The sequence below is a fragment of the Biomphalaria glabrata genome, chromosome 13 (genome assembly GCF_947242115.1).
Source record: "Biomphalaria glabrata chromosome 13, xgBioGlab47.1, whole genome shotgun sequence".
NCBI lineage: Eukaryota > Metazoa > Mollusca > Gastropoda > Planorbidae > Biomphalaria > Biomphalaria glabrata.
The window spans coordinates 25,992,239-26,011,024 of NC_074723.1; the positions used below are offsets into that span (position 1 = coordinate 25,992,239).

General features: G+C 36.3%; 1 protein-coding gene across 3 annotated transcripts in view; it reads right to left on the bottom strand.

The window, feature by feature from the left end:
• Positions 1-4,421, bottom strand: part of LOC106052463 (uncharacterized) — a 92,531-nt gene extending 88,110 nt beyond the window's left edge. Inside the window, exons 1-2 of one of the 3 annotated variants that reach the window (XM_056008074.1) lie at positions 4,265-4,391; positions 106-220 (exon numbers count right to left, since the gene is read on the bottom strand). The gene's annotated coding sequence lies outside the window, so the exon portion shown is untranslated. Of the gene's footprint in view, positions 1-105; positions 221-4,264 lie in introns of all 3 variants that reach the window. The other 2 variants (XM_056008073.1, XM_056008075.1) reach the window with 2 other exon arrangements.
• Positions 4,422-18,786: the final 14,365 nt, after the last annotated feature.

The window sequence follows — 18,786 nt, forward strand, 5'->3', positions numbered from 1 at the left end:
CCTGCTGGTATGGTAATACTTCATTGGCATAAAGACTTTAGACTAAATAGACTAATTAAAAAAGCATCGTATATCACTGGAACACAGGTACCATCTCTTGAATACCTTTTTCATGAAAGATGCCTTTCCAAAACACTCACGATTCGTAAAGACAGCCTGCACCCATTAAACAACTGTTACATAAGATCTGAACGAAGTGGTCGTCTCCTTTCCATTAGGTCTAAAACAGAAAGATTTAAAAACTCCTTTTTTCCACTTTCGGTCAGAGTGTTACAAGATCATCTGTCGTCATCGAGAAGTTCATAGAAGTCAAATTCATAAAGCGCTGGTTGTGAATGTGTATGTGTTTCGTGTGTGAATGTTGTGAATTTTTCATCTATATTGTTATTGAACAGTACTTACGCTGATGTTGTCAATTGTAGTCAAACTGAATTTCCATTTGATTGGATCAATAATAATTATCTTATCTTATCTTATCTTAACATTTTACAGAAAAAAAATGAATCTTTGAAACATTATTACTTTTGACAATCAAAACAAAATCACGTCTTGAATATTCCTTGCGAATAGGTGGATCATCCGACAGGGATCCGACTCCGACGGGGGCCGCCTCTGAGTTTGTGTGACAACACAAACTCTCTTTGTAATCGTGTTTACTTTCTCTTTATTACATGTAACATTTGATTAATTTTGAATGTATGGATAAGGTTAATAATTATTGTTTAAAAAAATATAAGTGTACGCTAAATGAATAAATGGAGCCGGGGTGACTGAGTGGTAAAGCGCTTGGCTTCCGAGCTTGGGGTCCTGGATTCGAATCCTGCCGAACTCTGGGATTTTTTTCATTCGGGATCTTTAGGTGGCCTCAGAGTTCACCCAGCTCTAATGGCATTAGCGGATCCAGAACTTTGAGTGGGAGGGGGCGATTTTTTTCCAAACCCTAACTCTGATGCCCAGTAAACCCTAACCCCATGCATAAACGTGCGTACAGCATATAATATATATATATATATATGAGAATAAAAAGCAGTGTTTCTCAACCTTCTGCGAGAAAAAAACCCAGTCATGTTGAGGCCTTTCTCTTGCAAGCTTGGGGTTCTGGGGGAGCGCCGTAAGCTTCACTAGTGGTGTTAGGGGTGTAGCCCCGACGCCAAAAGCGTTTTCTTGCATTTTTAACTAAAGAAACGCATTGTCCTAGCATCTACAGCTCATTATAAATCAGTGGATTTCGGGGCGAAGCCCCGACGCCAAAAGCGTTTTCCCGCATTCTTCACTTCATTAACGCATTCTCCTGACACCTACAGCTCATTATTCATCAGTGGGGATCGGAACAAAGCCCCGACTCCAAAAGCGTTTTCCTACATTCTTCACTGCAGAAACGCATTTTCCTGACATCTACAGCTCGTTATTCATCAGTGGGGTTCGGGGCGAAGCCCTGACGCCAAAAGCGTTTTCTTGCATTCTTCACTGCAGAAACGCATTCTCCTGACATCTACAGCTCATTATAAATCAGTGGAGTTCGGGGCGAAGCCCCGACGCCAAAAGCGTTTTCCTGCATTCTTCACTGAAGAAACGCATTCTCCTGACCTAAAGCTCATTGTTCATCCTATTAGAAAAAGACCTTTTGAATAATGTTGAAAAATATTCTAATATGAATGTATAGATCCTTAATACATTGCAAATAAAACCATTTTGTTCCTTGAAAAGATAAGATACCCCACATATTCTAATTAAGGCTTTGAGGATCGCCGCCGAAAAAAAAAAATTCGATAAATAATAAAATTCAACCATAAAATGTAAGTTATAGTCCCAACTTTATTTAACTAGAAGAATATTAGATTGAGTAAAGGTTGGAAAAAGGCGACTAGGAAATTATTATCTGTGTTTAGAACTCATCTCAATCGTGACTCTTATACTGAAAAAAAATTTGTTTGAATTCTAACTTTTCCAAAGCAAAGTCTTTCTTAAAATTATTAAAATTCATGTGAAATTACATAAACTTTGTCTGGAAAGGGGAGGGGCGGTAGAGTAAAAATGATTAATCCTTGCTCCTTTTTATAATTTCTGCTAATGATTGCATTTGGCATTAAAGAATAATGGTGGGATGATTCGATAAAAGAGTTTAATGTATAGCAGAGATAAATTATATTAGTTACAGATTTTTCATATTTTGAAATTTCTTAACTATAATACAAAAGAAAAGTATTGGTTTGTCCGATGGGGGTAATTGCATGTATCGTCCCTCCCACCTTGTACAACCCTTTTTTATTTTATATTTACTAATAATACAATTTGAGATTAGAGTGTGGTGCGACAAAATATACAATGGGTCTACATATGAATATGTAGTTTATATTATATAGATATTCAACTAATTTTGTTCACAAACAATGATTTCTTCATAAAATAGGGCCGCCCCCCCCCCACTCAGAGGGCTAGAATGGGTTGAGCAGTACATGCAATCGCCCTCCCTTTACCCCACCGAATCTGCCATAATAGCAGTAGGAGAGCGACTTAAGATAAAATTTATATATTAATTGAACTAATTTTGTCACAAACTATGATTTCTCCATAAAAGTAATACTGCCTCCCTCCCACTCACATGGCTTAGGTGAGAAGGGCAGTAGAGGTATGCCCCCCTCCCCCGCCACCCAATGGGACAACAGGGGATCGACATAATATAAAGATTGGTTAAAATATCAATAACAAGTTTTAATCATATAGATATTTAATTGGTTCTGTTAGCAAGCTGTGATTTCTACAAATAAATTGGACCGCCCCCCCCCCCCCACTCGAAAGTTTATGTGGGGGGGGCGTGATTGATGCCATCGCCCTCTCCCGACACCACCAAATCGACCAACATACTAGAGGGGTGGGGCGAAATAATCTAAAAACAGGTTGAAATATAAATAATTAGTATATATTATTAACATAAGTAATAAATTCGTACCCAAATTGTGTGAATTCTATACTAAAATTCGTCCGACCCCCCCGATCCGCCAGTGTCAGACTAATGGGTACCTGACATTAGTTGGAGAAAAGTTAAAGTGGTTGGTCATTATGCTGGCCACATGACACCCTCGTTAACCATTGGACATAGAAACAGGTGACCTTTACATAATCTACCCCATAGATCACTAGATCTGAAAGGGGAACTTTACTTATTGAATATATAAAAAAAACAACAACTTTTAATTAAAAAGGAACTTATGTTTGTAAAAATTCATTTTTAAGGATTTAAACTTTAAAGAGAAAAATTAATTTTATTTTATTATTATTATTATATTATTTTAGTGCCCAATGATTTTTTTTTTTTTACGATCAAAACATGACTATGGCTTAAATATTCCTGGTCCATTGGTGAATTCAATGGGGGCCGCATCTGAGTTTGTGTGATAACACAAACTCTCTTTGTAATCTTGTTTTTATTCAGTTAAGAATTTAAAAAAACAACATTCAATGAGCCTTTTACGCACGGTCATTAGTTGGCTGTTAATAGTAGACGTAAAACTTACTGGAAAGACTCCATTCATCAATGAAGCATTACTATAGATATTTGATAACTGACTTTGGATCAAAAGAAATTGATTTTTTAAAATGTTTTGTATGTTACTTGTTACTTGTTAATTAGTATAAGGCTGTGTATTATACTTAATTTAAAAAATAAGAAACATAGTTTTATCTAACGATTACAACTTACAACCGTAGACTTGAACCCGATTTATCACAATTTATGTCCAAACCAATTCGTATTATGATTCATCTCTCTCTTGCTCTGCCAAAATGCTAAGCGCAAAAGGTTTGCCAAGCCGCCATAATGAAAACCTAGCTTTAAACACTTCCCAACACAATTAGGATTAAATTAGGCAGGCAATGATAGAGATGGGCTTATGCTCAAATATTGAAAGTATTGGACATATTGGATTTTGTAAACAAGAGTATAATGTAATAAATTATGGTATAAATAAACAGGCGTGGACGTTGAATAATGCTAGCTAACTAATATAAATACGCATACAAACAATCCAATATAAGACTTTTTTTAAACAGAAGGAATAAAAACATAAGAGGAACAGAGTTATATAGATTTGTAATTAGACGAAGAACTGCAATGTAAATTCCTAATTTCATTTAAGAACTCAATATATTCAAAACAATTAATTATCCTATGTACAAAACTTATAATTGAAAACATTATAACATTTAACCAAGAAAGTAAAGATAAAAAAACTTGAAAAGAACAAAAAAAGGTTAGATGTCTTACTTGCGTTGATGTTCTTTGTTTCCCTATAAACTGCTACGTTCTATTGTTTCTAAGCTGTGTAGCTAAAGTGAACAAAATGTCAGCATTGGGGGAAAGGAAGAAAATGTGGTCATACATCATCAGGACTGTCCCTGTCACTGTACTGTCTCGTCTTAAAATTACCTTCGCTCAGACACATACACGCAGACATCGTTCTCTTTGTAAGCCAATTAGCTATGTAGAACATAGGTGTAACCAAAGTTGTTTTTTTCCTCTGGTGGGACTCAATTCGCCCCCCCCCCCCGAAGCCGAGGACCGGATTTAAATTTTTTGGAGTCCCTAGGCCAGTGATGGGTAAACTCTTTTAGGATCAATTTAAAAACTTAAAGGAAAAAAAATGGAACTAGCACAACATTCAATGATAACCTACCATATTTTAACTATTGCAATACATGAATCTAAGAGTATTTTGATAGTTCATCATTTTGGTCCAAGCTGAGACGTAGTTATTGTTCAATGTAAAGTGAGTTCCTTAATAGTCAATCTAATTTTGACACAGTGTTTTGTTTATTTCTTTATTGAATAAGGTTTTTCACAAATATAGTGTAACTCATGTAAGGGAGCCAACTCAACAATGGATCAAGTTAAGGATGAAAGATGTCTGTTACATGTGATAAAAGTTGTGACACGATCACAATAAACATATATGTTAGTCTTGGTTATCAGCTCTTCTATTTCTTGCCTGCCAACGTCGCTGTCCCGGGACATGTCCGCGTTTCCTATAAAGTTCGCCTCTAACACAGCTACCAGAAGATCACAGTCCGTGTTGCTCTCTGTCTTTTTTTTGTCTTAAAAACGGTATTCTTCACAAGCCAACAGGAATGTCTACTACTCGTATTATCGACCTTTCCACTGCTTCCTGACCACACAACCTACATAGAACAACACTGTTTCTCACCTTACTAGAACATGAACTGGAGATGATCCCTTCTATAAATCAACTGCTTCACAGCTTGCTAGACGGCCAACAGAAGACTGGAGATTATCCCTACAATAACTCTAGGTGGATCTACCCAAGATCTAGTTCTCGTTTCAGAGCAAAGTATTATAAAGTAGAATGTGAGGTGTATGTATGTATGTTACTTATAGACATCAAAACCGCTTGACCAATCTTGATAAAACTAGGCAGGAATGTTCCTTGGGTACTAACTTAGACCGTAGTGTATGTATTGTAGCCCTAAAACAAACTTAAGACCCTCAAAAAAAAATAAAGTTGTCCGACTCTATTACAGCTATAGTATTTTATGGATCTAGGCCATGTCTACAATGTTGACATGAGAAAAGATCGAAAGGATTTAGACCTAGATATAATTTTAAGAAATACACTTTGCGCAGATAGTTTTTTACTTTGACACATGAAAATACAAAAGAAGGTCCATTGATTTCATTATATAATAAAATTAACCTTCAATTTTGTGTTTCAAAAGGATTTTTTACATAAATTAGTTCCTTATATCTGTGACTACAGATTTCCTGACGAACATTCTTTCATTAGACAATACCTAATGACCTAATGAATCGCGAACTAAAAATTAATTCGTTTAATTGTTTACTTTATAATCCCATCCCTAGATCTAAAACTCTAATTCAACTCTAAGATGATAAAACTTCTCTTCGCACAGATAGTTTTACACATATGTTAATTATGATCTAGGTTCACAGTCAGCAATAAACAAACAACAACCAATAGTGTCATGGCGGAGAATGATACTTTATTATATTGAACGCGTGCACCTTTGCGCATCATATCAACATCCCCTTTTCTTTAAAAAAAAAAAAATAAAACATTTCGGGGAGTATCATAGAAAAAAAATAAAACAAAACCACAACATAAACAACTAAACATAACATACATGTATACGCTTCAATCAATATGAAACATATCACATTTAAAAATCAACATTCAATAGTTCATTAAGACACATAGTCATTGAATCTTGTCGGTTTCTTCAACTGATCCCTTGGTCGCAGGGAATGATGAGTTGATGAGTGGCGAACGTGTTGATCCTGAGTTCTATTGTCCTGTATGTTGTTATCAGTATCGGGAAATATATCTTCTTCTGTTTCTCTGTTCGGGTTAATATGTACTCTGTTTCTTTGGTACACTGCACCATTGTCACCTCGAATAATGTAAGCTCTCTGATTGACTTGAGACTGGATTCTTCCACGTCTCCATGTAGGGTCATTAGGAGATTGGAAATAGACCATCTGTCCAGTTTTCAGCTGACTTAAATTTCTTGACCTCTTATCATAAGATGTTTTTACACTCATCTGACGTTTTTCTTTCCTTCTCATAATGTTCTCTTGACATGTAGAAATCTTAATGTTACTCCTTTTGTTTGGTATCAGTGTTCGAGTCATCCGACCAAAAAACATCTGAACTGGGCTTAGATTTGTGTCTTGCCTTGGAGTATTTCTAAATTCCAGAAGAGCTTCATAAGCATCTGACTTTGATTCTCTAGATTTCTTCATTATGTTCTTCAAAATTTTTACTGCTGACTCAGCCTTTCCATTGGATTGATGGTGTCCTGGAGAAGATTTCAAATGTGTCACTCCCCATTCCATCATAAATTTGGAAAAATATTCCGATGTGAACTGAGGTCCGCTATCAGATATACAAACTTTGGGCACCCCATATCTTGCAAATAAAACTTTCAGTTTCTTTATAATTGCGTGTGTTGTTGTCAACTGCATGTTTTCTACCTCTATGAAATTTGAATAATAGTCCACTATGGCTAGATATTGTTGGTCACACATTTGAAATAAATCAATTCCAATCTTGTCCCACGGATTAGAACCTATTTCGTGCTGTATTAATTCTTCTCTCTGATTTGCTGGTTTATTTTTCTGACAAATGTAGCATGAGTTGGCTATTTCCTGTATTCGAGCTGATAATCCAGGCCAGAAAACTGTTTCTTTTGCTCTTCTTTTCATTGAGTCTACTCCCAGATGTGCTGCATGGAGTTTTTATTCTATTTCCTTGTGAAGTGATATCGGTATGATTATTTGTTCTCCTTTCAACAGGAGTCCGTCTTCGTATGTTAACATGTCTCTAAGTGAAAAATATTGTTTGAGTTCAGGTAAACTATTATGTTTGTCTGGCCATCCATTTGGGATATACTGAATAAGTGTTTGCAATGTTCTATCTTTCTCTGTCTCGATTCTGACTTTCTCCAGCACTGCATCTGGTATTGCCAGTCCCACTGTATTGACACAAACATCAGGGATATCACTCTTTTCCTCTGATGGGTCTCTACTCAAAGTATCAGCTATGAACAAATTTTTGCCTTTGACATATTGAAACTGGATATCGTAACGATAAAGACGCATCATTAGACTTTGTAGCCTTCTCGGAGCAGAACTGAGTGGTTTTTGAAGGATGTTTTCCAGTGGTTTATGGTCATTCTGAACTATAACTGTCCTGCCATACGTATACTGGTCAAAACGTTCCAAACCAACAACCACTGCTAACAATTCTTTTTCAATCTGTGCCCATCTTTTCTGAGTATCAGTTAATGATCTAGAAGCATATGCTATTGGACTGCCATCTTGTAATAACGCTGCTCCTAACCCATTTTGGCTACTATCTGCTTGTAATGTAAGCTCTTTGTTAGGGTCAAAATATATCAATGTGCCATGAGTCGATATTTTCTGTTTTATCTTGTTGAAAGCTCGTGTGCATTGATCAGACCAAACAAATGGTGTGTTCTTTCTGACCAACTCTGTTATGGGCTGTAAATCTGTCGACAAGTCTGGAACAAATCTTGCAAGATATTGAACCATGCCACAGAATCTTCGGACTGATGAAATATCTTTTGGAGCATTCAAACTCAAAATCGCAGATACTTTGTTCGGGTCTGGTTTTATTCCTGCTTCTGTAATAATATGACCCAAAAAATTAATTTCAGCTGTTCTAAAAACAGAATTTTCATGGTTCAGTTTAATCTTCTTTTCTTGACATCTCTTCATCAGCTCTCTTAGGTTAATATCATGATTTCTGAGTGCTTCTTCTTTCGTTCTTCCTCTTCCTACCACTATAATATCATCAACGTAATTGAAACAGCCTTTCAGTCCTTCTAGTGCTAGATTTAATCGTCTCTGAAAAATTTCTGAACTCACTTTCAGTCCAAATGGTAATCGTTTCCATTTGTATCTACCAAAAGGGGTTATCATTGCTGTCAAATTAGATGACGCTGTGTCTAGTCTGACATGCCAGAAAGCTTCTTGCACATCCAATTTGCTGAATATTTTGGCATCGTTCAAATCTGCCAATATGTCATCTAAAGTAGCAAGATTATAGAATTCCCTTAGTAAAACTTTATTCAGGGCTTGTGGATCTATGCAGATCCTAATTTTTCCATTAGCTTTTTCCACAATTGCCATCTGACTCACCCACTCTGTAGGCTCTATCACTGGTTCTATGATTCCTCTCTGCACTAGGGTCTTTAACTCCTCCTTAACTCTTTCTTGTAAAGCAATAGGGATCTTTCTACACGGCAGAACCTTGGGCTTAATGCTGCTATCAATCTTTAAAGACACTTCTCCTAAGTCACCCAAATCACCAGTAAACTTTGGACTACAGTCTTCTTCTTGGTTATTCACTACTGATGCTATGAACCTATCTTTATTGACTTTGATTAACTTCATTCTTGTTAAAGTTTCATGACCTAGAAGGCATGCTAGATTATTTGGTACAACTATATATTCCACCTCAAATGTTTCGTTAGTTTTCTCATTTCTCGTCGTTAGAGTGGCTTTCCCTAAGGGTCTCATTTCAGTCTTATTCCACATTAGTAATCTTTGCGTTGCCTTTTCTATCTGGTTCTTATTTACGTATTTTTCCTGGATGGTATTTACATCAGCTCCACTATCCATTTGAAACCTTACACGGTGACCATTTACTGTCATAACTGCTGTCATCCTTTTCGTTTTGTGGTTCTCCAAAGACATCACCCATTCATTTTTTACCATCATGACATCATCTCTTGTGTCCGACTGTATCTGTCTTTCATCGTTAGACATATCATCTGACACCTGCTGAATTTTCTTTTTGCACATTACAGCAAAATGATGTCTCCCCTTGCATGCTAGGCACATTTTACCCCATGCAGGGCACTTTTCTTTAATGTATTCGTGAATCTTTCCACAATACCTGCATTTACCTTTCTGAATGTTTGTTCTTGAAGGTGTTGATACTTTCTCAATGATTGGAGGGTCGGCTTGCATTTGTCTCAACTGTTTGTTGGCGGTCTCGTACGCTCTGCAAATGTCTCTGCACCTTTCCAATGTGAGACTACTATCTTGTAGCAATTTCATTTTGAGGCATTCATGTCTAATACCAAGAACTACTCTGTCTCTAATCAAGCTATCTTCCAGGCGTTCAAAACAACACATTTTTGCTAGTCTTCTCAGATTTGTTATGTACTTTTCAATGTCCTCGCCATCTTGCTGTTCACGCGTATTGAACACATAGCGCTCATAAGTTTCATTCGTTTTTCCAATGCAAAAACTTTCAAATTTGTTCACTATTTCTTCCATCTTTCTTTCTTTTCCCTTCTCAATTTCAAGACCTTCATATATGTCCATCGCTTTTGTCCCTATAATTGTTAGAAAGGTGGCCACTCTGACCTCCTCTGATTCTTCCGACAATTTAGTGGCTAACTCATAGTTTCGCCAGCTCCGGTGAAACTTTTGCCAATTAGCGGCCATGTTTCCTTCTACCTCGAGCGGCTCGGGTACAGGAAGGAAATTTCTAGCTGCCATTGCACGGCGTAGCCTTGAATTGTTGCCTATTTATTATTGCAAACAATAAACCTTTATATACTTATTAATGATTACCTCTGATCATTAATATACCGCTGCCACCATGTTAATTATGATCTAGGTTCACAGTCAGCAATAAACAAACAACAACCAATAGTGTCATGGCGGAGAATGATACTTTATTATATTGAACGCGTGCACCTTTGCGCACCATATCAACACATAAACATATTAATTAAAGTCCATTCATTTTATATTTTGATCAAATAAACATTCAAATTTGGTTTTCTAAAGCTACATTCGTTTACGAAAGCTGCGAAGTCGAGTTGAGATAGGCCTAGATCTATATTCATTCATGAATCGCATACTAAAAATGATTTCGTTTAATTGTTCACTTTATAATCCCAATATCAGGTGACCGAGCCTCGCTCGGATTAATAATTTGTTAAGGAAGGATATATACCCGAAGTCATTTTGAGAATATTTTTGTACCAGGTGGCCGAACCTCGCTCTGTTAAATAATTTCGGAAGGATATATACCCGAAGTCATTTTGAGAATATTCTTGTAATTACGAAAATGAACGATCGGATAAAGACTACTAATCTGAAGAGTTGTTTTAGTGTTCTGTTAGTTCTAATTGTAGGCCTAATTGAACATGTCGATTAAATTTAAAGTCTTTAAAGTCCTCCTACAGTCTAGACAAACTACAGCTCAAGTCCGTCTTAAAGTTTTGCAATCCATCTTTTGCGTAATTGTATTGTAGGCTTACTATTATTGGCTTGGAAGAAAGTCTTTGCAGTGTAACTTCTCTACGTTATAGGGTAAAACATGCACTTAGTGACAAAGTAAAATGGCTCATTTTTTCTTATTAGACTTAAATCATTGCATTAGTTTTCTAAAGAAACGTTTCCGTAGGGCACTTCTGTTACGCCGAATAATATGCTCGTTACCCATACGGCATACGTGCCCTGCCCAGCCTGACTGTCGGACTATAAGAAGTTCATAACGGCTTTTGCCATCCATCCATCCCAGTGGTGCTATGACCTGCTTTTACACATCCCTCCATTCAGATCTCTCCTGGGCTTTCCGTCAACACGCCCTAACTCCAAGCTATTTACCGAGGTTTATAGTTAAATCAAAAGAGGCTGCAGCGTACGCAAACTCGTTGACCGCTAAATGGATATCATGTTTAGTGTGAGCAAGTAAGGCGTAGAGAAGCTGTGTTATGACCATTTCCTTTGTTTTGGTACAGGACAGTAGACACCGAAGCATAAACACATGGTAATAATTCACCAGCAAAATAATAATAATAATAAGGCTTGTCTTAGAGTCCGAAAATTAATGAGGATTGCAGCTGTGACCTACATATCTTGCCACATCCAAGGCAAGCATAACCATTGTCCGCGGTGCTCGATTAAGATTTTCTTTTAGCGTCTGCGTCTGTCCTCGGCAGCAAATTTTCTTTTGGTCTCAAATGTGTATCCGCGGCCTTTGTATAGAGGGAATTCTTTAAGTCCGACAGTTACGCTGGACAGAGCAGTATCCTGTATGGGAGACGAATCTCAGACCAACGCATGCCAAAAGCAGTCTTTTTTGGTGAGCTAAAAAGTGGTCGACGTAACACCGAAACGCTTAAAACACCAGCTTATGGCGCAAACTTGACTTAGCTGACATAGAAGAGAGCACATGGTTGCATGCAACCTTAGAACGAGACAGCTGGAGGGAACCAGCTAAATAAACAACAAAGTAAAAGGTATCTACACCGCTCTACACAATTAAAGTGTAAACAACTTATTAAGCACTTAAAACACAATAACTAATCATACATCGGCACATTTAATTTCATTACTTTTCTTTCATAGTTCTATAATAAATCAATCTACAGTAAGATGGTGCGCAAATGTTTAATTAGGTCTATTGATTCTTTAAAACTCGTTCTTGTTTGCAAAGAAATAATTTAGTGTACTGCGGTAAGCCTAGTGACGTAAGCAGCGTTTTTCCCGTTTACGTCATGGAAAAATTTTCATTCATAAAACATTCTAGCCATGATAATGAGGCTTTTCAAACCGATATAACGGTCGATCTCGAGTTTTCCCAATGTGGCCAATGAGTTGAGAATTTTTTTCTCACTATTATGCACATACCGTGAAATTTTAAAGAAAATCGTTAGAGCCGTTTTCGAAATAAAATTTATAAATATATATACATACATACATACATACAAGAATTGCTCGCTTAATTAAGAGTATAGGATTCATTTAACAAAAGCTATCTCTCTTTTCGTTTTTAATAGATACTAGACATATGTTACCCGCGACCCGCGGGTCTTTATTTGCGCATTACTTTCGATATAGTCACTGAGAGTGTTTTGTAAACAATTAAACAAAATAATAATGTAATAAGTAAAGCGAATGTGTCGATGTAAAAATAGTGTGAATGAAGCTATGAAATCAAAATAGCTAATAGGCTTAAATCCATTTTTTCAAATTAAAACATTTGCTTGTAGGCCTACATATATTTGATTAAAATTTGAGATGAATAGACTAAATTTTGTATGTTCATGTGTTAAAGTAAAAAGTAGATCTTGAGGTAGACATAGATCTAAATCTACACTAATCTAGTTGCCTTTTATAGAGTTCATTCTGTGTTGCGCATGCGTGACCTTTTTTCATGAATGAATATAGGCCTATCTCAACACGGCTACGCAGCTTTATATAGCGAACAGCAAACGAATGTATTAAAAATGCTCTAGAAAAACAAATTTTAATTTTAATTTGATTAAAATATGAAATGAGTGGACAATAATTAGTATGTTTATGTGTTAAAGCATAAAACTATCTTTGCGAAAAGAAGTTTTATTATCTTAGAGTTCAATAAGAGTTTTAGACCTAGGCCTAGGAATAGACTCAGTAGAGAGATGTGTTAATCACTGTTAATGTGTAACCATTTGGTAATGTCTAATGAAAGGATGTTCGCCAGACTTTACCCGCGGCCTTCGGGTCTAAGTTTGTGTTTACTAATCTAGTGGATTGGATTTAGATGTATTTTAAACTTAGCTAATAATCCTTTCACGTAATTTCTCTTTCGCTACGAAAATAAAATTAGGTTTGCGTAAATGGGATTACCCGAAGCCGATAAATTCATATCTATTACAAACGAAAAGAGCGATAGCTTTGTTAAATGTTTGGGATTATAAAGTGAACAATTAAACGAAATAATTTTTTTTACGCGATTCATGAATGAATATAGATCTAGGCCTATCTCAACTCGGCTTCGCAGCTTTCGTAGACGAATGTAGCTTTAGAAAACCAAATTTGAATGTTTATTTTATCAAAATATGAAATGAATGGACTTTAATTAATTTAATATGTTTATGTGTTAAAGTATAAAACTATCTGTGCGAAGAGAAGTTCTATCATCTTAGAGTTGAATTAGAGTTTTAGATCTAGGAATGGGATTATAAAGTAAACAATTAAACGAATTAATATTTAGTACGCGATTCATTACGGTATTGTCTAATGAATGAATGTTCGTCAGGAAATCTGTAATCACAGATATAAGGAACTAATTAATGTAAAAAATGCTTTTGAAACACAAAATTGAAGGTTAATTTTATTATATAATGAAATCAATGGATCTTCTTTTGTCTTTTCATGTGTCAAAGTAAAAAACTATCTGCGCAAAGTGTATTTCTTAAAATTAGATCTAGGTCTAAATCCTTTCTATCTTTTCTCATGTCAACATTGTAGACATGGCCTAGATCCATAAAATACTATAGCTGTAATAGAGTCGGACAACTTTATTTTTTTTTGAGGGTCTTAAGTTTGTTTTAGGGCTACAATACATACACTACGGTCTAAGTTGGTACCCAAGGAACATTCCTGCCTGGTTTTATCAAGATTGGTCAAGCGGTTTTGATGTCTATAAGTAACATACATACATACATACCCCTCACATTCTACTTTATAATATAGATATATATATATGTGTGTGTGTATATGGCCTCCTTCAGTCGCGAAGCGACTATGAATCATCTCATGGAAATGAGATAAATGCCTGGGCATAAGTTTTTGTCGGAACGATGTCGCCCACACATCAGTTCCCCCCACTCACGCAGCTGATGTATCGAAAGGAACGGTAGTGCCGATACACTTTGTGGTCAGCGGCTTCGCAGGTTCTGCCAGAGTGTAGCATATAAAGAGAGAGAGGGGGAGAGAGAGAGACAGAGATAGATAGATATAGATAGATAGATAGATAGATAGATAGATAGATAGATAGATAGATAGATAGATAGATAGATAGATAGATAGATAGATAGATAGATAGATATTATAGATAGATAGATAGATAGAAGATAGATAGATAGACAGATAGATAGATAGATAGATAGATAGATAGATAGATAGATAGATAGATAGATAGATAGATAGATAGATATTATAGATAGATAGATAGATAGAAGATAGATAGATAGATAGATAGATAGATAGATAGATAGATAGATAGATAGATAGATAGATAGATAGATAGATAGATGAGTATGTATGTGTATGTAATTAATCTTCATTACATTCTGACCATCATTTTTTCGGGCGTTTTTAGAATAGGTTCTTCTTTTAATTAGTGGAAGGACAGTACACACCGCCAAGGACAGCTAGGGAGTCTGTGGTACACTGTGAGTTTCCCCAGCTGGATCCGAGGCTAAGCTACGGATCCAAGCATTATTTCCGTTACTTTAAGCTTTAAATAATGCATATGCTGGAGTATCTACTGTGCAATTAGTTCGCTACTCTTCCGCTAAAAAATTCAAAAACCAAATCTGCTATTTACTGCACTTAATTTAATGGAGTCCAGCGACTGGTAGAAAATGGTAACTATAGTTTTGTTTTAGTTTTTGTATTGGAGGGGGGGAGTAACCACAAAACCCCTTTTGGCTACGCATGGGAAATGTGTTGACTATAGTTTGCTTAAGTTGGCTGCACTGGGGCATTAAGTAAAGTTTCCCTTTCAAACCATGAGGTCTGAGGCAAGTGATGGTTTGAACTCCCTCCTCACGGCTACGCCCATGTGTCATATTATAGGTATAAGCCTAATTCTCTTCAAAATATATACAGTTTGATAACGCACCGAAAACTGGGTGTATGCTTGCGTAGGATTACATAATGTATTTTATCTATACATGTATGTAGTCTAAAAACAATTAACACACAATAGCAGCCTTAATGAGTTTGAAACTTTTTGGTATTACTTATAGATTACAGACGTTTCTTTAATAAAAAATAAGAAAACTACGTGTCTGTGACTTAAAATATTCTAAGTCATTGGTTCTTCTGGCTGATTCAGGCAAACCCATTCCATTAAATGATAAGAGACTACAGAAAGGTTAGAGAGGCACTTACTAGTACATTCTGAAAAACGCGAATTATATATGAATATATCATGACCCATTATTTAAAATATAAATATAAATCTCTGTTATGAACATAATGATAACAGAGTCGAAAACCCTGTTCGCTTAGAATGGCTTTAATACACTAAATGACTTAACAACACCATATTTATAACATTCACCCCCAGTTCAAATTGTGCTTACTAGTATTATTGACAATGAAAGAATCAAGTCAACGTAGAATAATAATTGAGGTTTTAAAGTAAACAAACAATGTAGAATAGCATGACATGCTGTAACAAATAAAACATGATAGATCAAATAGCTTATTAAAATATAACATGATAAATCAAATATCATATTAAAGTCAAGTAACAAAGTAAAATGAAGATAATAAAATAAACAAATGTCACTTTAGAGACTTGTATTGACAAATTAAATGCCAACCTAAGAGTTCTAGTAAGCTTGTGAGCTTTTAGACTTTCTAATTGTTAAAGTCAAGTAACAAAGTAAAATGAAGATAATAAAATAAACAAATGTCACTTTAGAGACTTGTATTGACAAATTAAATGCCAACCTAAGAGTTCTAGTAAGCTTGTGAGCTTTTAGACTTTCTAATTGGGCCTAGTTCTCCTTACTCTAAAATTGTATCTATGTGTAAGTTTCATCTTCTTGAGCTTCCGACGGTCTTGCTATGTCTTCGGTGGTGCTGGTGGTTTCTTCAGCCATCATAGAATCAGTAGGTTGATTCCTGGAAGGCGAACTTTGGACAGGGCAATCAGTATCAAGCTCTGTTCCACTCTGATTCTCGTTTTCTATAATTTTTTGTTCCTCCCTAGGGGCTAACATTCGTAATGAAACTGTTTCCTCTCGACTGTATGGTGTTCGGATAACAGCGTACTGAGGGTTGCATGTAACTAAATCAACTTCCTCTGTTATGGGATCATATTTAGACAATCTAACGATCTTCTTCAGCAGGACAGGACCCGAACTGGTCAACCATGTTGGCAGAGATGTCCCGGAACCACTTCTTTGGTTGAACCCAAGAAGTCGTTCATATGGTGTCCTGTTAGTTGCAGTGCATAGTAATGACCGGATGGACTGCAGAGCATCATTTAGTACTAGTTCCCATTTAGCTATGTCCAGTTCCTTAGAATGTAAAGTGATGATGTTTAGTCTCTCTATTTGTCCGTTTCCTCTCGGACTGTAAGGACTGTAAGGGGTCGTTCTACTGGTCGCAATTCCCCTGTAAGTGTGGACGTACGTTGGAAATCCAAATAGGGCAAATAGTTCATTGAGACATTTAACAACCGTAGAGGAAGACATATCAGGACATGCAAATGCAAAAGGGAATCTAGAGAATTCATCTATAATGGTAAGTAGATATTTATTTCTTGAAACAGAAGGGAGAGGTCCCTTGAAATCCATACTAATTCTCTCAAAAGGTTGAGTCGCTTTAATCAGCTCTCCGGTCGGCTGTCGAAAAAAAACGGGGCTTCAGCTCTGCACAAGTTTGACATTGTTCTATCACAGTTCTGACGTCATCACAGGAAAATGGAAGATTTTTAGTCCTTACGTAGTGCAATAGTTGAGTAACGACCGGATGGCAAAGACTAGTATGCAGCAATTTAAGGTCATTGCGAGTGATGGTAGATAGATAGTTTCCGGTAAATGTATCAGCTACAGTGTTCTGCTTGCCAGGGCGATAGATGACGTCATAGTGGAAACACGAGAGTTCTAGTTTCCACCTCTGGATTTTTTCATTTTTAATTTTTCCTTTGTTTGACCTGTTATACATGAAAGAGACAGATCGCTGATCCGTAATAAGTGTGAACGTTTTAACAACTAAGAAATGTTTCCATTTTCTCAACGACTCAACAATGGCATTTGCTTCTTTCTCAACGGAAGAATGTTTTCTTTCACTTTTTTGTTAATAAGCGATAGAAGAAAGCAACGGGTCGGCCATCTTGGTTGAGGGTAGCCTAAATGGCTATATCAGAAGCATCCGTCTCAACTGTTAAAGGGCGATTCGGATCAATAGTATATACGGCGGCTTTTTCAAGCTCATTTTTCAAACTTTTAAATGTTCTTTTGACTTCTCCAGGGACAGGAAATTGTTGATTTCTTGTTAACAGGCTTATTTTTGTTGAGAAGTTAGGTACCCACTGTGAGTAGTAAGCCAGAAGACCCACTACTCGTTTCTGTTCACTGGTACGGGTAATTCCCTTAGAGCGCAAAATCTTTCAGGATCCGGCTTAAGTTGTCCTTTGGAAATCTCACTTTAATTTCACTTTTTGTTTCATTAAAAGTGATTCCATACTTTTGAGCACTATCAAGAAAGCGCTGTAGGTTTCGGTCGTGTGATTCAGAGTCCACACCGCAGATGGTCACATTGTCCACATAAGCAAAAGTGTCAGTGAATCGTTCGTCTTTGATGATTTTGGCAATCGTACGCTGAAAACAGGCGACTCCATTCGTAACGCCAAACGGAATCCGACGAAATTAATACAGTTTCCCACATGCTTCGAAGGCTGTGAACGGCCTTTCCTCTTCTTTTATGGGAATCTGATGGTATGCACTTTTTAGATCTTAAGTGCTGTATACAGAGTACTGGGAAATCTTTTCTGCTAGTTCATCAATTCTGGGCATAGGGTAGGCGTCTAGTAGCGTGAACCGGTTGATGATTTGACTGTAGTCTATAACCATTCTTTTCTTATGTCTGTCATTTGTTGTAACTAGGACTTGTGCACGCCAGGGAGACTTAAATGGTTCAATAATCTCATCTTTTATCAGTTGTTGAATTTCCTTCTCTATAAACTTTCTATCTGGAATTGAGACGTCTCTTTATCAAGTATCATTTGGTATACAGCAGGAGAGATATAGTTTATCAGTAGTTTCTTAGTATCAAGGTTATCTATAGATACTACTGATACAAAATTGTTTTAAGTTTCATACCAGTGCTGCCAATGCTCTGCTGCTTGATGTGCTGTGGGCTCGATGTCAAACTTCTCTGGGCGAAATATCCTATCCATTTCGAAATTCTTACAACTTCACAGTTTTGATTCAGTGTATTAAATTTGTTATGAACATAAAGATAACAGAGTCGAAAACCATGTCCGCTTAGAATGGCTTTAATACACTGAATGACTACACAACACACATTTCGTGAACACATTCTTATGGGCGAGTTACAAGCACATGTAAACATAAGAACGACAACCGATACAGCATATAATATTCATAACAATCTCCTTTCACATAATATCGTATGTGACAGCGCTATATAAATTATTATAATAATTATAAGAATCTCCATAATTAATGACTTCA